This window comes from Bacillus rossius, chromosome 1 (assembly GCF_032445375.1).
Source record: "Bacillus rossius redtenbacheri isolate Brsri chromosome 1, Brsri_v3, whole genome shotgun sequence".
Lineage (NCBI taxonomy): Eukaryota > Metazoa > Arthropoda > Insecta > Phasmatodea > Bacillidae > Bacillus > Bacillus rossius.
In genome coordinates this window covers 86,719,346-86,741,766 of record NC_086330.1, presented here as the reverse complement: position 1 = coordinate 86,741,766, position 22,421 = coordinate 86,719,346, and positions in this window count along the sequence as shown.

Below are 22,421 nucleotides of genomic sequence, written 5' to 3'. Positions count from 1 at the left end.
TTATAACTAGCAGGTAAAATGTTAATAACACGAATTTAAAGTGAATTTGTTTTGTTAGGCTAAACGCTGTTAAAAAGTTGTATTTAAACATTACAATGCCAGGTATGCGGTGTACAGTGGCTGTGTGTACAAATAGCTTGGTAAAAACAAAATCTTTACCTGGAACAAATCATATAAAATATCATCCGATTCCCACGTGATAATCATCTGTTGAAAGTGTGAGTTCAGAAATGCCGACGTGATGGTGAGTGGAATCAAAAAACCACTTGCATATGTTCAGAGCACTTTACAGATGATGATTACGAGCCCGGCTTGAAAGCTGAGTTGTTAAATACATGCGCTAAAAGACGTCTTAAACCAAATGCTGTACCTTCATTAAAACTTGGAATTACAACACCTGTAGAAACATTGGAAAGTCGTGTGCGCCGAGAAGCCCGAGTTAAATGCAGGGAAAACAAAAAAAAAAAATGTTATGTAAATTAATCGTAGATTCAAATGAAAATGTAAGTGAGGAAGAAACATGTTCTTGTAGTCAGTTAAAGCATTCAAAGTCTTGTTCTAACAATGACTCGGTTGAAATGCTTAGGAAGGAAATCCAAATTCTTAAAGAAAATTTGTTTCTTGCATAAAGAAAGTCAGTTTTGAATTTGGAAGTCATGAAAAAATTTAAAAAAAGAAAAGGAAATCTTAAAAACAAACATGTGCCGGAAATTTGGTATTTTGACACTTTTTTTTTTTTTAATTTTACTATAATTTTAAATTATTTTTGGAAATTTTATTTGCTCTATAATTTGGTTACTAAAGGGCAATTTACACTTTGTTAGTCTGGTGTACTCCCCTAAGTTAAACTTTGTGCCAGTAGACTGAAGCACCTTTCCCAGAGACGTATCTGATATTTTGCAGATCTAATACTTTGCTGGCAGCCAGTTTGAAATTTCCCCCACTTACAGGCACGTCCCAGGCCTGTAACGTTACTTCACTTCATGACTAAAACTGCATACAGCAGCTCTGGACAAGCTGTTACCATTTCTCAGAGGCGAGCTGACCATAGCCTTTACTGTCACGAATACGTATTAGGTTGTCGCGAGGCTCTTCTCTGGCTCTTCCAGAATGGCCTTAAGCGTCAATCTTTAGTTTGCTGCCTGAGTGAGAAGGGAGTGGCCCCACGTTGGGCGCCACTAATTGTCGCGTGTTACCTCTCCTCTCTGGCTCTTCCAGAATGGCCTTAAGCGTCAATCTTTAGTTTCCTGCCTGGGTGAGAAGGGAGTGGCCCCACATTGGGCGCCACTAATTGTCGCGTGGCTCTCCTCTCTGGCTCTTCCAGAGTGGCCTTAAGCGTCAATCCTTAGTTTCCTGCCTGGGTGAGAAGGGAGTGGCCCGTTTGGGCGCCACTAATTGTCGCGAGGTGAGGGTTGCTTCTTGCTGGAGCGAGTCCCCTCCCTGCGTCCATTCTTTACTGTGCTGCCTGAATAAGAAGGGAGCGGCCTGACTGGCGCGAGTAACTTCTGGCTGGAGGTTCCTAAGAGGGGTAGGTAGGATTCTTCCCCCACCTTGGGATGCCCTGAAAGTGGCTCCCAGTGTCCCTCGTCTGATGCCCACTTACTTGCTGTGGTCTCCCTTTCCCTGCAGTAGTAGGGCTGACCTGCTTGCTGGCTAGTTGGCTGGCTGGCGAACTGGCTGGCAGTCGGGCGGCTAGCTGGCTGGTTGGCTGGTGGACTGGCTGGCTGACGGGCGGCTGGCTGGCTGGCTGGCTGGCTGGCTGGCTGGCTGACAGGTGGCTGGCTGGCTGGTTGGATAGGTCCCCGAGGTTCTCCCTCACCCCGAAAGAACACTCTCCGATATGCGGTACGAGTTTTATTTCGCACACTCGCGGTTGGTACCGACAGCCTCCCAATACACACTAACTCGCAGACTCGGTGGACGTGCTCCGGCTTGCAGCTGGCAGGCTCGGCTGCCAGTGAAGGCGCGGTGAGCGGTTGATGGCGCGGTGAGCGAGGCTCGGCTGCCAGTGGTGCCTCGAGGGCACCGACTGACCTCCTGGCCCAAGGGCCGGCCTTATATACCCCTCCTGAGGGCCAGGGCGTGACGTAGGAAGAGCCGAGGGTTCCAAGAATCACGGGCGCTTCCAGGAATTCCAGCCGGCCTACGTGACTTGGACGGACCTCGGCTTGGAGGGAGAGGGGAAGGCGGAGGGAGGCGGCTGGGCAGGCGGAGGTGGGTGTTGAGGGGGAGGCTGCGCGCGCACCCACTCGGCCTGGCGAGAGAGGGGTAGGCGAGGGGTGGCGGCTAGTAGCGGTGGTGGGTGAGGAGGGGGAAGCTGCGCACGCACTCGGCTGGCCTGGCGAGAGAGGGGTAGGCGAGGGGTGGCGGCCGGTAGGAGTGTGCGCGCGCACTTGCCTGGTTACCATGGCAACCCAGACATGGTGCGGTCGGTCGCCTTGGCAACGGGCGACGCGGTGGTGGCTGGACGGTGACAGCTGTCGCGGCCATCAGTGGCGGCGGCGCGCACACGTGTTTAGGAAGGAAGGGGCTGACGGCTTCGTGATTATAGACGTGCGCGGCACGTCGCACATCAAGGTTCTCTCCTCGAAAAGCACGTCATGGACGCTTGTTCCCAGCGTGGTTGCCTTTCCCCCCCCATTTTTACTCCTCCCCCTCTTTCAGTTCTAAGAATTCGTCTAAGGCCAATGACCGGTCAGAAACCCCAGCAGACAGCGACTGTCTCCAAGGACGCCTTGCAAAAAAAATGAGTGTGCCAAGATGGACCACACACAATATCTAGCGGCAAACTCGCTAACCGCCCAGCCAACTTACCCTGTAGGTCGCCAGAGTGTAGCACCTGACTGCCCCTTTAACCCTTGGTTTAAGCAGACCCTTGGGCGAGTGGATCTTTTCTATTTCAGACACCCCTCAACAGGTAGCGCTAAGGTCGGCCAGTGCTACCAACTTTGAGACATCAGTCAGAGTTTTTTATGACGCCCACTCGGGGAACTTCGGAACCTTTCGGTCCGGACTCCCAGTCCCCCCCCCCCCCCCCCCCCCCTTCACATTTGATAGAACAGTTACTTTTAATTACGAGACGCGGTTCTTCGCGAGACACTTCGCGTCGCAACTGCAGACGGACCATTTTGCGATTATCGGCGAGTCGACGAGACACTGCAAGACTTCCATTCGGCCGCAACCGACTATGTAGTCGCCTAAATAAGGGATGCTATCCCTATAATCTTTTTCAAGTAGTTTAGTCCGTCTGCGTAGTACAAAGTGTAGTAGTTATTTTTCTTTTAAATTATTTCTTTTGAAATGATGAAAACGACCGCGCCAGCCGCGTATTCGCGGGATCCAGTTCCTGGCTGGCGACGCACCTGTAATAGAAGCTAACTCCCCTGTCTGACAGGGTCCGAGAGCCGGACGCCAAATTGGCATTTTCATCTCCCTTCCACAACAGGACACAAGCGCCCTGGCATCATGTACCCGCGTGATCTCCGGGAAACGAAGCCCCGACCTCCGGTGCTTCTGTATCTTTTGACCCTTTTCTGAACTTTATTTAAATTACGTCGTCTCTGGACTTTAAGTATATATACTGGGATTGTTTAAACATATTTGTATTTTTTTTTATTGGTTTATATATTTTTAGTAAATGAAACTTTTGATAATTCCATGTACGGCCGGCCAATAATTTTTTTTTAATATACCTGAGAGCTGTTTAAGAATGTAATTAATATTGTACGTTAATATTTTCTTGTATCTGTTATAAGTTTCCTCAGTGTGGAGTAATTATATTTCAGACGGAATCACACCTTGTTTTTGTTCATTTCTAATAAACTGGTGAAACCTAAAGATCCACCCAGCAAAACAAAAATGGTAATCAGACCGTGGTTTGCTGCTACAAAAATAATAGCAGTTAGCATGGTTTGAACCTTGCTACAAACAAAAAAAAAAAAAAAACATTCTTCGTTAGAGTTCCGCACGCGGAATATTCTTTCATAGTGTTTTTTTCAAAAAATCAAATTGACTTATTACTTTCGTTGAAATAAGAGTAAACTGGACCAATGATGAAATAGCTCTCGATTTCACTTTGCGTTATTTCAGTAAGCGATGTTATTTATTTTTAAAACAGAAACTGGACTTTCAACTCTTCATCGATGGGCATCTTAATTTGACATGAGAAAAGGTATCCTAGTAAAACATGTTTGAATTTTTGAATGTAGCACGTTCTTCGTTGCTAGACTTCGGACGCATTGTTGTTCTTTGACGAAGTAAAAGTGAAGAAAACACTCGAGTATGATGCAAAAGAGGATGAAACGATTGCCCGAAAAACTGCTCTATTAATGTTAGAAATTTATTTTTAAATCTAACTTCAGTTTATTTATATTGCAAACATTCCCAAAATGTTTTAATGAGCTATGGCTACTTTCATTAAACACTAAGCAATTGATATGCAATTATTTTAAATATTATAATCTTGCTGAGAAATAAATAGAAATAAACCATTTTGTTTACTAGTTACATATTAATTATATTATTTTTTTAAAAATTCATGGATTCATCATTGATATTTTGAAAATTTTTACTATCACTGAAAAAATATGTTGAAATAATAATTCATCCTTGTTTTCAGTCACAGCATGTTGTCATTTGAAAAACATATTAAAGCGATTATAATTAACAGTAATCTACAAAGCATAAATGAAATACTATAAGTATCGCGTATCAGACATGTGAAACGAGCCGAGCTGATAAGAGAAAGCCGTCAGTCAGCAGGTGTAGTATTACGGCTGGGAACGGCGGGGCTGCAGATGACGTCAGAGCGGAGTGTCGGGCTGTCTACATTGTTCTTATGGGATCGAGACAACCTCTCTCTACTAACTTTGAGTTAAGGTTACCATGGCTGCACAAGGGTGTTCTCATGATGCAAACTCTGTTGTGATTATTTTGTGGGTGTCAGTAAAATTGAGGGGGGGGGGGGGGGGGGGGGGGAATAGTAAAAGACTTCAAAAAGTTCAAGAACTGATGTTTTTTGATTTAAACTTTTCAAAATGACCATCAACTGTGCTAAAATTTAATGCTGTTGTGAAGTATTTAGTGCTTAGGTATATATTTGTATGAGTTGTCTTAGGTGTGCTGCTAAGTAATATTTGCAAACTCTGGAAAATTTTAAAATTAATTAATTAGAACTAAGCTATCGTTGACTTTAGTGTCGTTAGAGATTATGAAGGTTGATGAAATGAGCATGGATTATTGAATGCAGGATTCTAGTGACCTTTTAAACTGTGTTTATGTACTTTGCAAACACCCTCGCTCAGCCACCAGAAAAAAACCAAACTGTTTGTTTACTTTTGAAATTACACTAATATTTAGTGATGTTATGTTTTGAAACTTTTTTTTATTTTAATTTAAAGCCATAAATTGCTTAAGGTGTTTTTAATGTACATCTGGTTTATTTTTAATAGTCCATTTTGTTCTCTGGCAGGCTTTCTAGATAGCATGATGTGATTGGCTGTGACCTCTGCAGCACAGCGTTTTAAATATCAAACAATGGGACATTTGAAACTTACAGCACATTGCATCATGGGATTTAGAACACGTGAACAGAAAGTATCTTCATCCAGGTGCTGTCAGCATCCTGCATGTAGATACATCTTCAATAGATGAAAAACTGTGCAAAATCATTGTGCAAATGCACAATTAGTGACTTACACTATGCACAGATGTTGTAGTGACCTTTTGTATTAATTTGTTTGTGTGTGAGATCAAAAGTAAGTGATATACATGTGAAATAAGCACTGGTCCATCACAAAGGCCACAAAGGTAGGCCATCTTGTGTACACAATTTACTGATGCTAGCATGTTTTGAGGTGTAAAACACACTACATATCAGTACATTAGAAGTATGCTCATTTGAAAGAAAAAAACATTGAGGTATAAAAATAACAATTTACTTATTCCAAATAATGACTGTGAAATAAAATAAACACATACAACAACTGAGGCCAGAGGTCTTGTTTGTAACCTCTTGTGTTTTACCAGACTGAGCAACCGTAACTACCTTTTATGATTATCAATATTTAAAAAATATTTATATTTTGCCAAACTATTAATTTAAATGTACATAATATAAACATTAGAGTTGCAGTGTCCAACGTAACACTACACAGTCTAATAGCCATATGTGAGCAAGGATGTCTAGTTGAAATGTCTTGGTAATTTGTTTAGCTATTTTAATAAAGTCACATGTGTTTAAAACTTCTGAAATGTGTGTTTACATTGAAACTTAAATAATAGGAAAATCTTTACTCTACTTCAAAAGGTAAAATCCGCTTCAAGTTCAACCAAGTACAGTAGTGGCCTAATTTTATTTATTATTTTTATGTGTCATAGTAGCCGATTTCGAGCTGAGCAATTTAAGCTGCATTTCAGCAGTCAGATCTGAGCAGTATGAATCAATAAAATTCTACCCTTTTAGCAAATATTTAACTCTGCATGTGTAGATATTTATGTATGTTGCTGTTCATGTACAGTGCAGGGTGTCTACCAGATCTAGTAAATGAAATTCCCTGATTTTTCCAGGTTTTCCAGGTCTAAAACTGAATTTTTCCAGGTTTTCTTTAACACAATTATGACATTCCACAAAACTGAAAAAACTTCATAACAATACATTGATGGGTTTCAAAGTATTTCAACTTACTTAAATTGGTAAAAATATTACCTTCTTCTAGACGTGGCCAAAGTGAATCAATTGATGGCAAATAAAACATGCTGCTACAAATATTTCACACACAAAAAACATTAGTAAACGTAAGCTTCCGTCAATTTCGCAGTGACTGAACTTTTCCGCATATAGCTTCAGAACAAGCCAAATCCAACACTCGAGCCTTCTTAAACTGCAATGCCTTGATCTCCTCTTCAACTCTTCTTTTTTCTGCCTTCTTCTTGTCTGTAGCTTCCTTTTCTTTTTGTTTTGTTTGCAGGGCTTCCTTACGCCTACAACTAGCATTTCTTGCATACTGTAACATGGACTTGATGATATCAACATGCTCTACACCTCCAGAACGTTGAACAAAGTCATACACTTGTCTTTGTGCAATCAGTGTTTCTTCCTGCAAGTTTTCAGTCAGCAGATTAGAATTCACTGAAAATCCTCTTTCTAATGATGTATTTCCATCATCATCCTCACAAACTTTAGAAGGCCTGTTTTGGCAGCTACTGTATGTGCCTTAAGAATGAGCATCCACAAGTGATCAAGGCACCCATCTTCTCGAGAAAAAGACGAGAACAGTGCTTCAGAATCTTGCGAGGAACATACCAACTGATCACTCAATGTTATCAGCTTCTTGTCCTGATAGCCACCTGTTTCGAAGACAACATTCTAAGCTGTACTTCACACGCTGTTTCCTCACACCCGAATTTAAAGCCATAGACGGACATAAGCAGGAAATTCCTTTGGTAAGTTTGTACTTCAGGGGACTTTTGTCTTGAAGTTTTTTTACCATAACCTTTGGACAAGTCCTAACATCATTTTTCAGTAACAGGACAGACTTTTCTGGTACTTTTTCTTTCTTGATGGCATGGCGTACTGCATAACCCAACTTGATATAGTTAGCAGTAAATAGATTTTCCTGGTTATCTACATCCAATCGAGATACATTGTGTTTTTCCCTAAAGCTCTTCAGTACCTCTGGTTTCACAAACTTTCCTGCCAAAGCTAATAAAATGTCTACCAGTGAATCATACAGAAAAGGTGCCATGGGTGCTTCACTTTGGAACATGGTAAGAAACAATTCCAGCTCTGATGCCAAAGAGTGGAAGAATGTAAATTTTACTTCTAGAAGATTATCTTCAAGAGCACTTTTCACTACTTTGAAAGACAGATGAAATAGAAACTTCACTAACAAATTTCTTTGGAACATTGTAAGAAACAATTCCAGCTCTGATGCCAAAGAGTGGAAAAATGTAAATTTTACTTCTAGAAAATTATCTTCAAGAGCACTTTCCACTACCTACATTGAAAGACAGATGAAATAGAAACTTCACTAACAAATTTCTTTAGGTGGGGTAACGTTTTCATGGCACGCTCATAAAATGCAGTCTTTTATAACCATCTGATTGCACAAAATTTCTTGGGAAAAAGCTCTGATCTAGTTATTCTAATGTAATCTGCCCTCCTTGCAGGTACATGCTTAAACAAAAAGTAATTGTGCCTCAAAAAATAACAACGTCCCATTGTGTAGCAGAAATTCCAGTTTTGAAAGCACCATGGACCGTATGAAGCCCACAGCTACCAATTTCTAGCAACGATGGCGAATCTTCACCAAAAGTGTTGTAGATGTTATCTATGTCGTTAGCAGTATTCGTATTCTCTATGGAAATAGAACGTTCGGTTTGTATGTCGCTACTAACCTGAATATTAACTGCTGCGGTTTCATCCTGCGGACCAGCTGTGCTAGCAGTCTCAGAGTTCTGTTCCCCACCTTCCCCTCCATTGTTTCCCCGTCTTAGGTAGTAGGTAGCAGTCTCGTCGTTTTCTGACATGTTTATTTTGTCTGATTCTGATTCTAGGTTGTTATACAGTAATTCCTCGACTCTACTTTGTGTACTGTGATTTATTCAGTCCTATGTTAAGTAGTCGGATATGATCGGCCCCACGTTGGGCGCTAAATTTATTTGTGATCGCCTATTTCAATCTGACTAGCCCGGTTATTGGCAGACCAACAAAGAAAGTAATTTGGTTAATACCAAATGTGAGAAGCTCTAAAGAACATATATGATCTCTGAGTATGTGTTTATGATTATTGGTGGTGAATCAATAACAATCAGTAACACGTTACGTTAAGGTGATCCACTGTGTTATTTATGAACACAAAATTATACTTATCATTAATCTTAATTTTTACTCCAATTCCAATAATAACTCAAACGATTCACTGTTGTAATATGAATAGTTGTATTACTGGAAATGATATTGTTTTCACATTACAACATTCTAATTGGAATTTTTACAAGAATAACTATATTCAGTAGAATGGTTTAAAAGATTAATATTGCACAACCTGTGTAATAGGACACCTCTTCAAATAAAAATTTAATATTTATATTACAATATCATCTTGAAACTTGATATTACAAATATGGCTATACAGTATTCAAATGTAGTAAAGTTTTAACTTATTTTAGCTCAATTGGGACTCTTCGGTTAGTATCTCAGGTTATATGGGTGTAAGTAGGTGAATCAGACATAAGATTAATAAACTGCTGTCGGGTTATGTACTGCTACTAATTATAAGCTTGTGGAGTTGGAAAGATGTAAAAATTTCTCGTAGTTCATAGTTACCTCAGAATATGCCGCAAGTTAGGGACAATACCACCTTAAGATATGGTATTTCAACTATACCGTGAACTGCGGATCTCAGTAACTACATTCGTACTGACGTAGTGATTTCCTAGTTCTCGATCTTCCTGATGATGACTCCACAGGAACAGCGGCCCTCGGTGTGTACAGCTGGATGTGGTACAGGTCCCGATGTGGACAGCGATTGTTAGTTGATGGGTCTCCAAACCGGCGATTCTTGATGACGACGAAGGGCAGTTGTTCACATTCTTAACAATGATGCAGCGATTTACTATCCTCGATGACGCATATGTAGTTCTTGACTATCTTTGACAACGACTATGTAGTTCTGGTCTATCTTCGATGACGACTATGTAGTTCTTGAATACCTTCGACGACGATTATGTAGTTCTGGCCGAATATTGGCAGTGATGAACTTTAAGTTTTATATAAATTTTAGATTCGTACATTTCTCGAAGTCTCAGTCAAGTTTGCTGCTTATCATTTTCTTTCATGCTCGCCATTCGAATTCACCATTCCTAATAGGGATGCAAACGATACATCGATGTTTTCAAAACATCGATGTATCGTTCATGAAACATCGATGTTAGCATCAATGTTATGAAGAGCGATACATCGCCGATGCATCAATGAAAAAGTCCAAAAACATCAACATCGTTCATCATTAAAATTACCCTAGTTTTTATTAATATTTTGGCTATCATTTCATGAATATTCATTGAATATATAAAAAACATTACGATACGACATTTAGTTTTTAAGATACAATTTTTTTAACTGTCTATACTTACTATAAAAACCTACATTTTTAAGTAGGTATCAAAAATGTTGTAAATACTGAACTATTTGGTTGATTTCAGTATCAATTTTTTTTCCAGTACTTTAAGATGTGTAAAATCATTTGCAGGGCCGGTGCAAGGTAAATTGGCGCCCTAGGCGAAAAACCTTAATTTCCACAACCCCCTCCACCCCCCTCACCAGACACCCCAAAATTTTTTTTCCTTGCCTCAAAATACATCACGTAAGCCTAAGATTTTGTCAACAATCAAATGTAAGCAGGCTTGTGTTTTTTTTTACTTTTTTACATATTACAAATCATAAACAGGTCACCGTGGACTTTAAATAATTACTTATATCAATATAAATATTCCAAACTGTTACAAAAATCCATTTTCATCTAGTTTCAATAATCGTTAAACATATTATATCAGCTGTTATGTGTCGTGCTGCGCCGCCCCCAGCTACTTGGCGCCCTAGGCGGTTGCCTAGTTCGCCTATATGGACGCGCAGGCCCTGATCATGTGGAAAAAATAAATATCGTTTAAAAAAACTGGTTTACATAAGAATTTTCTTTTCAATTTTGATAAATATAGGGAAAAAGCAGCGAGACTTTATAGACAATTTCATAGCTTGTTGTACATACAAGCTTTTGATTGGTACCGATACGGTCTCGCTAGCTCTATCGAGAAAATTAATGTTACATTTAAAACCTGCACATACACTTCATGCTTTTTCCCTAATTTTTTTTTCAATTGCTTTTAATACATGTTTTTGTTCTGCATGAGACACGACTGTAAATGGGTTGTGGATATTGTGGTCAGGAACCTGTAGTAGGTATGGTTTTTGGCTACATACTATAATTTAAATCATTTTGGCATGTTTTTCCTGATATTTTAAAACATTGATGTATCGGTTGTCAGAACGATGTTTTTTGACATCGATGCTTTTTCGTTTGAACATCGATGTTCGTGATATCGATGTTTTTAAGAGCGATGTTGCATCCCTAATTCCTAATAAAAATTCTCCATCGACCTTGTAATTCAAAAGCAAGAATAGAGGAAGTAGGCAAATAAATATTTTTAAATCCAAAGATATCGTTGTTAAAAGTTACTATAAAGTATAATGAAAAGAAAAAGAAGAAAGTTCCCTAAAACACAAGTTGTGGCAATACTTCACAAATAAATATATACAAATTTTGAAATTAAATAACATTATTAATTACTATAAACTACTGGTTGGTTTATAGAATGCCACTCCAAAGATGATTGCGGGTTGTATTTAGTGTCACTAAATAACAGTGATCATATTTACCAAATTAATTAAAATTTGTTGAACTAAATTGTAGCAGTTATGTGCAATCTGTACATAAATTTTCATGAGATTAGTCTTAGAAGTGATTGACCTTTTTGTCAACTATTAAAATTAAATAACATAAAATTGATACACTTGCACCATGTCATATATGTACACGAAAACTAAAATCTAAACATAAATGTGACAAATATGCATAATAAGAAAACAAAACATCAATGTTAGTATCATCATACTTAAACATGCACATGTGATAAGTTTGTCATATCATATAAAGTTCGATATTAAGAAAAAACAGTTCAACATTTAACTTCTTAAAACACAAAAAAAAAAAACATTATTCATATACAATTATCACACATACATCTATGAAGTCAAGTCTATCCACAATATAATCTTGCGTATTGGTTATATCTTTCGTGGTTAGTGTCGTTGATATTACTCTCGTATTGTACATATATATTTTTTTTAAATTAATACTTTTTTTTAAAACTTCCAATGTGTTTAGAATTTTTTAAAATGTAAATACCTAGTTAACAATTTACTACTGGTATCATATAAGTTCTGTTTTGTGTAAAATAACATATCTAGAAAAATAATCTCGTCGTTCCATGAATTAAAATTATAAGAAGTGTCATATTTATATAGAGTGTGCAAACAGATCATGGGTAAGGTTCTAAAGTTTGATTGCAAATCAAATAGATAGTATATAGTCAGCGATCAATATGTTTGGGCGATATATATAATATTTAATCAACCAGGGCTTCGTTTCCTACCTGATACTCATATTTTTACTCTAGTTATCAGTTGTAACTTCAACTAAGACCTTGACCTAATATAATCAATAAATTTCAAATAACATTCATTTGTAAACATAACTTGCAGCATTGTGCTACTATTCGCAGTTCAGACTAATTCAAACGCTCACTACACCATCCATAGAAGTGAGAACAACGTCGAAGAGAATGCATACACTGCATTACCTAGTCCATACTGGCATTTAGCTCAGTAGACTTAAAATATCTAGTCGACTATGCCTAAGGCAACAAAAAAACTTATGTATGTACTGATACTCCGACTCAGTACACACTATAATAATTAATCTGCGAACTAACGACATAGTTTTACTATGAGTCACACGATAACTGTCTGCAAATGAAGTACTTATAACTACTAAGGGCCGATATTATGACCTCCGGCTAAATCCTCAGGTTAGCTAGCCTCCAGGTAAGGCTAGCCTCCGGTTAACGAACGAGGGGTGTATTATGACCCATACTTAGTCTGCGGTTGGCTAACCGGAACCTGACGAAGCGTGTGGTGTAATAATGGGTGTGTTGGTAATGAAATAAAACAGAATTTGGTAACTTTTGTTGCAAGACAGTTATTTTTTCTGGTAGAATGTTAGTCAGCTGTTTGTTTGTATTGTGATTCGGAATGTTTACAGCTGCAGTAAAGAAATATGCCGCGAACTTTATCTTGCAACAGATATAATTAAATTAACCAAAAACTACTTCGACGTCAAACCTGCTTTGTATTAAACCATAAAATTACAATTTACGATTCAAAACTGCGTGTTTTCAACTTTACTCTTGTATTGAAACTCATGATTTTGTTAGGTTATATATTAAGCCAAAACTAACGAAGTAATTCTATACCAACAAATAAATAGGGATGACATTTTTGCTAGAGAACACTTATTTCTTTCATAAATTTATTTCATAATCAAATAATATAGACCCTGTTTTGGGAAAATACTTGTCGATTTTCATTTCACTGGTGTAGGTTTCATTTTTGTACTAATAGTTTCGTATCACGTATCCAAATTAATCCGATCCTGATGGAATTAGTTTGTGGTATAGGATGCTTGCTGTTTTAATTTAGTAGGTCGAGAGATCCTAGATATATTCACTGGGAAAATAATTATGATTGTAAAATGTATACGAAAGAAATATATTTTTACAAGACCTGACATAATTTGTTTGCATCGTGATATGTTAGGTATTTTGTGTTGTGTACAGGATTTTTCAACATTCTAAATTAAAACAGCAAGTATAATGTAAAACAAGACCAACATATAAAGGGTCATGCCGATAGTATCAAGGGATAAACTTGGATACGGTAAACAGAATAATTCCAGTGCTGTTTTCGTTTTGCACTTGCGTGGCAGGTAGATAATAAGTACCTAATGGTTTGTAAGATAGGGAAGGGATAATTGGGTAACATTTATTTTCACATTCAATTGTATTCATTGAATTAGAACCACGTCTGAAGTCGTATGAAGTGCATTTCATTCCCGGCATATGTCCACTGTATTACGAATAAAAATTCACAGATACAACTTCCACGAAAACACGCATTTTATAGGTAATAATAACAACCGTTTTGCAATTTTAAAATTCACTTATTTACACATATTCTTAAGCAGGAACATTTAAGATTATATACATTGCATACGTTTATGTACTTCGTGATCAATTAAAGTCAAATAATAATACACGACTCGACGAGAATAGAAAAGCGTGACTACACTTTCATGCCATGTAATTTTTAATAAAACTTTGACGAATGCGAAGCATTTTACATTTAGTAATAAATTATTCCATCGCATCCTGCAAATATTCAATAGAATTCCTCAAATAGTCATCATCACTAACAACAACTAACCTCGCCTGATACATCGCCATTTTATTTTCTGTTGCTTAGCCTCCGGTTAAGCAGCTAGCGGCCGGTTCATCCACCCGCTAGGTTAGCCGGGACTTTAACTGGAAGGTATACGTTAACAGGGAGTCATAAAACCGTAATAAGAGCTAGCCTGCGGTTAAATTTTAGCCGGAACTTTAGCCGGAGGTCATAAAACCGGCCCTAAGGGCTTAAACGGAGGCTAAGCAACAGAAAATAAAATGGCGATGTATCAGGCGAGGTTAGTTGTTGATAGTGATGATGACTATTTGAGGAATTCTATTGAATATTTGCAGGATGCAATGGAATAATTTATTACTAAATGTAAAATGCTTCGCCGTATTCGTCAAAGTTTTATTAAAAAAAATAACGTCATGAAAGTGTAGTCACGCTTTTCTATTCTCGTCGAGTCGTGTATTATTATTTGACTTTAAATGATCACGAAGTACATAAACGTATGCTATGTATATAAACTTAAATGTTCGTGCTTAAGAAAATGTGTAAATAAGTGAATTTTAAAATTGCAAAACGAGGGTTATTATTAACTATAAAATGCGTGTTTTCGTGGAAGTTGTATCTGTGAATTTTTATTCGTAATACAGTGGACATATGCCGGGAATGAAATGCACTTCATACGACTTCAGACGTGGTTATAATTCAATGAATACAATTGAATGTGAAAATAAATGTTACTCAATTATCCCTTCCCTATCTTACAAACCTTTAGGTATGTACTTATTATCTACCTGCCACGCAAGTGCAAAACGAAAACAGCACTGGAATTATTCTGTTTCCCGTATCCAAGTTTATTCTTTGATCCTATCGGCATGACTCTTTATATGTTGGTCTTGTTTTACATTATACTTGCTATTTTAATTTAGAATGTTGAAAAATCCTGTACATAACACAAAATACCTTAACATATCACGATGCAAACAAATTATGTCAGGTCTTGTAAAAATGTATTTCTTTCGTATACATTTTACAATCATAATTATCTCCCCAGTGAATATGTCTAGGATCTCTCGACCTACTGAATTAAAACAGCAAGCATCCTATACCACAAACTAATTCCATCAGGATCGGATTAATTTGGATACGTGATACGAAACTATTAGTACAAAAATGAAACCTACACCAGTGAAATGAAAATCGACAAGTATTTTCCCGAAACAGGGTCTATATTATTTGATTATGAAATAAATTTATGAAAGAAATAAGTGTTCTCTAGCAAAAATGTCATCCCTATTTATTTGTTTGTATAGAATTACTTCGTTATCGTTAGTTTTGGCTTAATATATAACCTAACAAAATCATGAATTTCAATACAAGAGTAAAGTTGAAAACACACGGTTTTTAATCGTAAATTGTAATTTTATGGTTTAATACAAAGCAGGTTTGACGTCAAAGTAGTTTTTACGCCACACACTTCTCCACGCAGGGAGTAGACGTCACATGACCTCACCGACCAATCACACGCACTCTTCATTCATGCTACAGATACAAGCCAATCACAGAACAAGTTACAATACATGAAAAAACCTTTTACACACAGAACTCTGGGCTTCCCCTGATCTATCTCTTTTCAATTTCACATCGAAATCGGGGACTTCCATTCTCGTCTCTCTCCCACACCGTGAGAGAGCAGTTATCACTCAGTTCCCACGCAGGGGGGCAAATTACCATCTTTATCTCAGTTGGCGGGGAAGCACTGTTTGTTTCTCACTCCCACTTACAGGCCTCTCAAGCCTCTCTTTCTATCCATCACACCAGACACAGTCCCTTGTTCTAGAATCATCCAACACGTTAATTAAAATAAAGAACAGCCATCATAATAAGATTACTTTACAAAATTAAAATCATTTAGAAATAACCTTAAAAAGTAGGCTTAAATAGGTAAAAATCTAGAACAGCGGCTCATTTGTGAATGATTACATAAAAAATAGTAATGATTAAAAATGTCTAATAAAATACATAATACCTTCTTAAAACATTCAGCAAGTGAAAAATATCAACTCTAACATACATAAAAGCTGTAAAATATCCTTGAAAAAACCTTTTAAGAAATATCTACATGCATAAAAACAGTTTAAAAGAAATTTTTTTTTTTTTTTTTTTTTTTTGGTTGAGTGGCCTACGGTGTGAACCAGCAGCCATGATTCAAAGCAGCTGAACCAAGACGTTAGTGGGTGACCTACAGTAAGGAAAAATATGGGTAGGGAGGCTAGTCTTCTTGGTAGAGGCCTATCTACCACAGGAGCGGAAGGCCATGGATGAAGGAGTAAGAGGATGGGGACGGAAACCTGCCACCTCGGATTATTACTACTTCAGGGTTATACATGAATATGATTGCGTAGAATGAAATCAATTAAGATCTGACATACCTCATGTGGATGGTGGTATAACATCGAAGGATACGACAACGGGAAAGGCAATCCCAGCTTTCGCAAGTCCTGGTACATTTTTTGTCTGTCCACAAAATTGGGACACTCCAGAAGTATATGTCGCATATCCGCATAAGGGTTTCCGCAGGAACAACCCGCCGAATCAATAATACCCAGCTTGTAAAGATGTGCCGGTGAACTATTGTGATCGGAACGAAGACGGAAAGATATGATAGCACGATGGCGATGTGAAGACAGGGGGTAGTGGGATATAACCTTAAATGTAGTACCATGTAACTCGTGATATAAGGTAGAGCGGGCCGCAGATAATTGTGTCAATTGGGAAATCATGAGAGAATGATAATGGGCCTTGATAAGTGGTTGTAAGAGCTGCGGAGATCGTGGGTACATAGGGACACCTTGTGTAATTGCCATTTTCGCTAGATTATCGACTATTTCATTGCTGTGTACGCCAGTATGACTAGGAATCCATAGAAATACAGGTTCGTTTGTGTATTGACGAATGGCTAAGCATAATTTTTTAATTTCAAGGATAAGAAGCTCCGCAGGAGTCCGGAAGGATTGTAGCGAGGTTAAAACGCTAGCAGAGTCTGAGAGTATAAGAGGAGCTTTTATCTGACAGTTGAGTATATATGTCAATGCTTGATAAATCGCGAATGCTTCCGCCAGATAAATGGTGATGTAAGTAGGTAATTGGTAGAGGCCCGTTTTGTGATTAGTCTTATCAAACCAAGCTGCTCCCGTTCCAGTAGAAGTTTTGGAACCATCGGTATAGAGATGGGTACTGTCCGGGTATTGTGCGAGCATTTCCAGAACCATCTGACGGAGAGCAATGGCGAGACATCTTTGCCTCCGAAAATTTTGACAGTGGGAGTATAATGGTGACATGCATAATCATAGGAAAAGTTTGATTGTATCTGGGCGGGCAGCATGGATACCGAACTTCGTTTTATAGACAGGGGAATTTCATATACTCTATCCATCAACCTTTTTAAGCTGGTTAACTTCGTCTGATGTAGATGAGTCCAATGTTTACAGTAAGTTAGTGGTCGGTATAACGTTAAAGGCAATATACCTAACTCAACTTGCAGATATATAATTGGTGTAGATTTGAAAGCTCCTAGAATAATCCTCATGGCTTCGTTCTGTACTTTTTCCAACCGATAAGCTTGAGTCTTAGAGATATGCTATAGGAGAATACAACCGTATATTAGATTAGTTCGGACGGTAGCGAGAAAGATAGACCTCAGGGTATGAATATCGGCTCCCCATCTGTTGGCAGTTAGAGCTTTAAGCAGTTGTATTCTGTGGTAGCATTTATTGATCACATAGTTTATATGGCCAATACCATTGAGCGTTCTATCAAAAATAACACCTAAATATTTTACTTGGGAAATGACCGGAAAAGTGTGACCTTCTAATGACGGAGTAGGAAGAGGTGAACTGTACCGTTTTTTAGTGAAATAGACCAAATGGGTCTTCGATAGCGATAAGGACATTCCATGAGCTGTTAACCATTCATTGGCAGATGTAATGGCGACAGCCAGTTTTGCACTAACGTCCTGGAAGGTGGGTCCTTGATACCATAGTACTATGTCATCCGCATATGCAATAAGGCGAACATAGGGTCCAAGATGGAAGATTAAGTCCTGCGTATAAATAAGAAATAAAATGGGACTGAGTGAGCTTCCTTGAACTAAACCTTGGAACACTTGCCGAGTATAAGGGCCATTATGAATCATTCGAGGTTTATAAAGGCGCTGAGCGAATAATTCATGAAGAATTTTGTTCAGTTTCAGCGGAATGCCTAAGGAGATTAATTTCTGTTGCAATATATGTAATTGGACATTGTCAAACGCTGAAGAAATGTCCATGAAAAGTGCACCTAGGATCTCTTTTTGTTGGAACGCTTGTTTAATACGTGAATATAAATAGCTGATGGCATCCACTGTACCAATACCAGATCTAAAACCATATTGTTCCTGTCGTACAAGAGAATAATGTTCTAACCACCAAACCAATCTGTTTTTAATCAATTTCTCAAATAATTTTGCTATATTAGAACGCAAGGCTATAGGGCGGTAAGAGGAAGGTAAAAGGGGAGGTTTACCAGGTTTGTGGATGGGAAGAACATAAAACTCCTTCCACGGAGAAGGAATATACCCAGCATTATATACCATATTAAATATATGCAGCAAAAGACTGATGGCATTGGACGGTAAGCGTTTGATCATGGAATTCGTTATTAAATCAGGCCCAGGGGCACAATCTCTGGAAGAGGAAAGGCACTTATGGAGTTCAGAAAGAGAGAATGTATCTAACAGCACGTGAGGATTTGGAGCACAACCTCCGGTGGGTACTGTTACAGCCTGGGTAAATGGATTGACATTAGGAGCATAATCTGGGGCAATCATTTTCATAAAGTCAGGTAACAGTGGGAGGGGTATATTAATAGAAGGGGATGGACTACTACAATTTTTGAAGGAAGTAAATTTTTTCCACATATAATGCAGTGGGGTGGTACGTGACAAGGAAGAACAGAATTGTTGCCAGTGGGTCTTTTTGCGTCGTTTCCAAATTAATTTTGCCGAGGCTTGGGCTTTTTTGAGTTTAATGAAATTCGCTGTGGTAGAAGATCGACGATATTCGCGGAGAGCCATTCTTCTCTGATTGTTGATGTCTGAACATTGATTGTCCCACCATGGGGCCTTACACGATTTAGTAGGTACACCTTTCAACTTAAGTGGGATAGCTGCTGTTGCCGCCGCAAGTATATTATTACAAAACGTTGTATATAGGTCTTCAACATCATCTATATGTTCATTGAGCGTAGTAATGGTGAGTTCTTCACTGATCTGTGAAAATTTATTCCAGTCGGCCTTTGAGGTGAGGAAAGAGTAATATTCCAGAATGGGGGCACCCTCACTAGAAGATGTTTGTGTACTAATATGAATAGGGAAGTGATCACTACCCCAATTATCTGACCAGACGTTCCATCGTAGTAGACCTGCTAGGTCCGGGGAGATGAAAGTTAAATCAATCGCAGTGGGTGACGTGGTGGGTGGACCGAGCCACGTGGGTTGTTTATCATTAAGTAACAGGAACGGTGTGGAATGGAGGAAATCAAATAGGCGCACACCGGCTGTGTCATTGTAAGCATTACCCCACATGGTGTGATGAGCATTAAAGTCACCTCCTATAATACATGGACTGGGAAATTGATTAAAAAAATTTTCCCACTCATGGGTCTCGTATGCAGTATTAGGATGGACATAAACCGTGACAATATGCAAATTATAATTTCGAAAAGTTAGTTTAACCGCAGTCGCCTCTATACCTGTAGTATTGCGAGGAAAGGTAATGTGTATTCCAGAACTAATGTGTTTATGTGCTACCAGGATTGCCGTTCCCCTGTCGCCCCGATATGTCGAATGAAGTTGAAACCCCGGGATACGAAACGTATGACCCTGTGAAAACCTAGTTTCAGTAAGTAAGACTGCATCACAAGGATTGTTCGCAAGGAAGTGTAGTAGCGGAAAACGGTTCGCGTTGAAGGAGCGAATGTTCCATTGGAGAAGAGAAAATTGCCTATTGAGAGCCAAGTTAGTCCAAAACTTGAATAAAAGCGGCCACTAAACTTTCCTTATCTAAAGAATAGGAGGATTGTTGACGTGCCTCAGTAAACATGATATTTAGAGTATCAATCAAAGAGTGAAGTTTGTCCATGTTAATCCGAGGAATTGTGGGAAGCTGCAGGCAGGTGGGTGTAGGTGTATTGTCAATGGGCTCTGGAGATCGGGGTGGTAAATCCGGTGATTGTGCCTGGGCATTGTCCAAACTCTGTGGAACTGGTCCCCTATGAAGATTTCCTTTAGTAATATCTGGAGTGTCAGGGCGGAATTGTGAGTAATAACGTTGAAGATTAAACTGCTCTGTACCAGCGGTCATGGTAATTGGAGGGATTGCTTTGTAGCAAACATTATAGCCGTCTGGCCTGATGTGAGAAGAATGAGGTTTCTGTAGGAGCGTTTGTGCATAAGTATGGTCTGATGGAGGACGATTAGGAGGTAGAGTAGGTACCGTTTGGAGCGGGGGAAAATCCATTACTGTAGGGATCTCCAGCTGTTGTCGGGAAATGCTTGTGTTCTGTACAGATTGTCCTGTCGATTGTAGCACGTGGTGTTTAGCTGCCATGTATGGAAGGTTGAGATAAGCCATTATGCGCTTTACTTCCCGTTCGAGTTCCCAGATACGACAATGTATTTTATCTTGAGAAGAATGGGAGCCTTTACAGTTGGCACATTTAGGATTGTTTTGATTTTGGCAGTCATCCTGAGTATGATTCTCTGCGCAGATACCACACGTAGGTAGTTTAGCTCTACAAAGTTTAGCAGTATGCCCAAAGCGTTGACATTTGTGACATTGGATCACCGACTGCACTCTAGGTTTAACCTTGTAACGTTCTTTGAAAATAGCAATATAGTCAGGTAAAACCTGCCCTTCGAAAGTCACCTTTATAAGTTTTGTAGGCACACGGGCACTGTTAGGAATAAATTTGGTTAAACGTTCTAAATGAAGTACTGGTTGAGACGATTCGATGCCCGCAATAATTTCCTCCAAGTTGATATCGAGAGGAATGCCATAAATCAAACCTTCTCTTTGGGTTAAACTTTGAGGTATGTGGTAAGTGATACGCAGTCGATCAAGGATATCCGAGGACACGAAGCGATTAGCCCCACTAGCGGTACTGAAGGAAATTCTTAACCTATTCGGCCCGGAGCGAGAAATTTCTAGAATGTCGTGGTTCGGGTGTAACTTCCTACCGAGAGAAATGGGATGCAGGTTCCCTATATTATGATCTAGTGATTCCACCAAAACTATAAATGGGCCAGGATGGTTAGTGGGGTAAAGCTGCATTGAATCATGTACATACCTGGTATTTTCAGTATTAGGTTGAGAAACTGTGATTGTCCTATGATTTTTCGCATGACGATGTACTTCAATCAATTCTTCTTCTGATAATTTCCTTTTCATCAAACTATTCGGTTCCATTTCCATTTGATCTAGACTTCCAAGATAATCTAGTCAGTCTTCCATTAATCAGCTGACCGCAGGCTCCTCTCGTTGCCTCGACCACCGAACGCGCCGAAAAACAGCCCGTTTAAAAGAAAAATTATTTAATTAGGGCAGGGTTCTGCATCATTACAAGGTTACTAAGAGGTTGCAACCAATATCACCACATTACAGAACCAGCGAGGAGAATAAAAATATAATAAAATATAATATGTTAATATGTTCACTAAAGATATGCAATGGATGGAGGATGCCCTACATTAATAATAATTAGTAACAGAGAACAAAGCAAATTTGTAGAGAAGACTTAACAGTAGTAGAATAATAAAATTCCGAAAAGGGCTGTTTCAAAAATTGCAAACATTCCTGCACATAAGAAGCCCTTAATCTCAAAGACTTCATTCAGTATACTGGTCATTACCTTGACGCCAACCGCCAATGCTCCTCTGTCGCATAGACCGCTATGCCTCATCAACGTCTCGCAAAAGCGTGTGCACCGAACGCGCCCGTGCGCGCAGCAAAGTGCAGTTCGTGCGACGAGGCGAACGCCATACAACGAGTGCTACACCGGCGCAAGGATCCGGCCGGGTGTGGCATATCCTTCCGCCGCACTACAACAAATTGTTATAATTATGTTTTTCCACAGGATTTTATTAAACATTATTTTTTATTAATTAATAATTCAGTCTTTGCAAAACCATGTTTCACTGTGCGATTTGTCCCGAACCTGGCCGGTTCAGTTTCCCGCGAAATTCACACGTTTCCGCGGGATGGTTGGCGGGGGAGGGGGGTCGCGCGCGGCGACACAGGCAGTGTCCTTCAAGAGC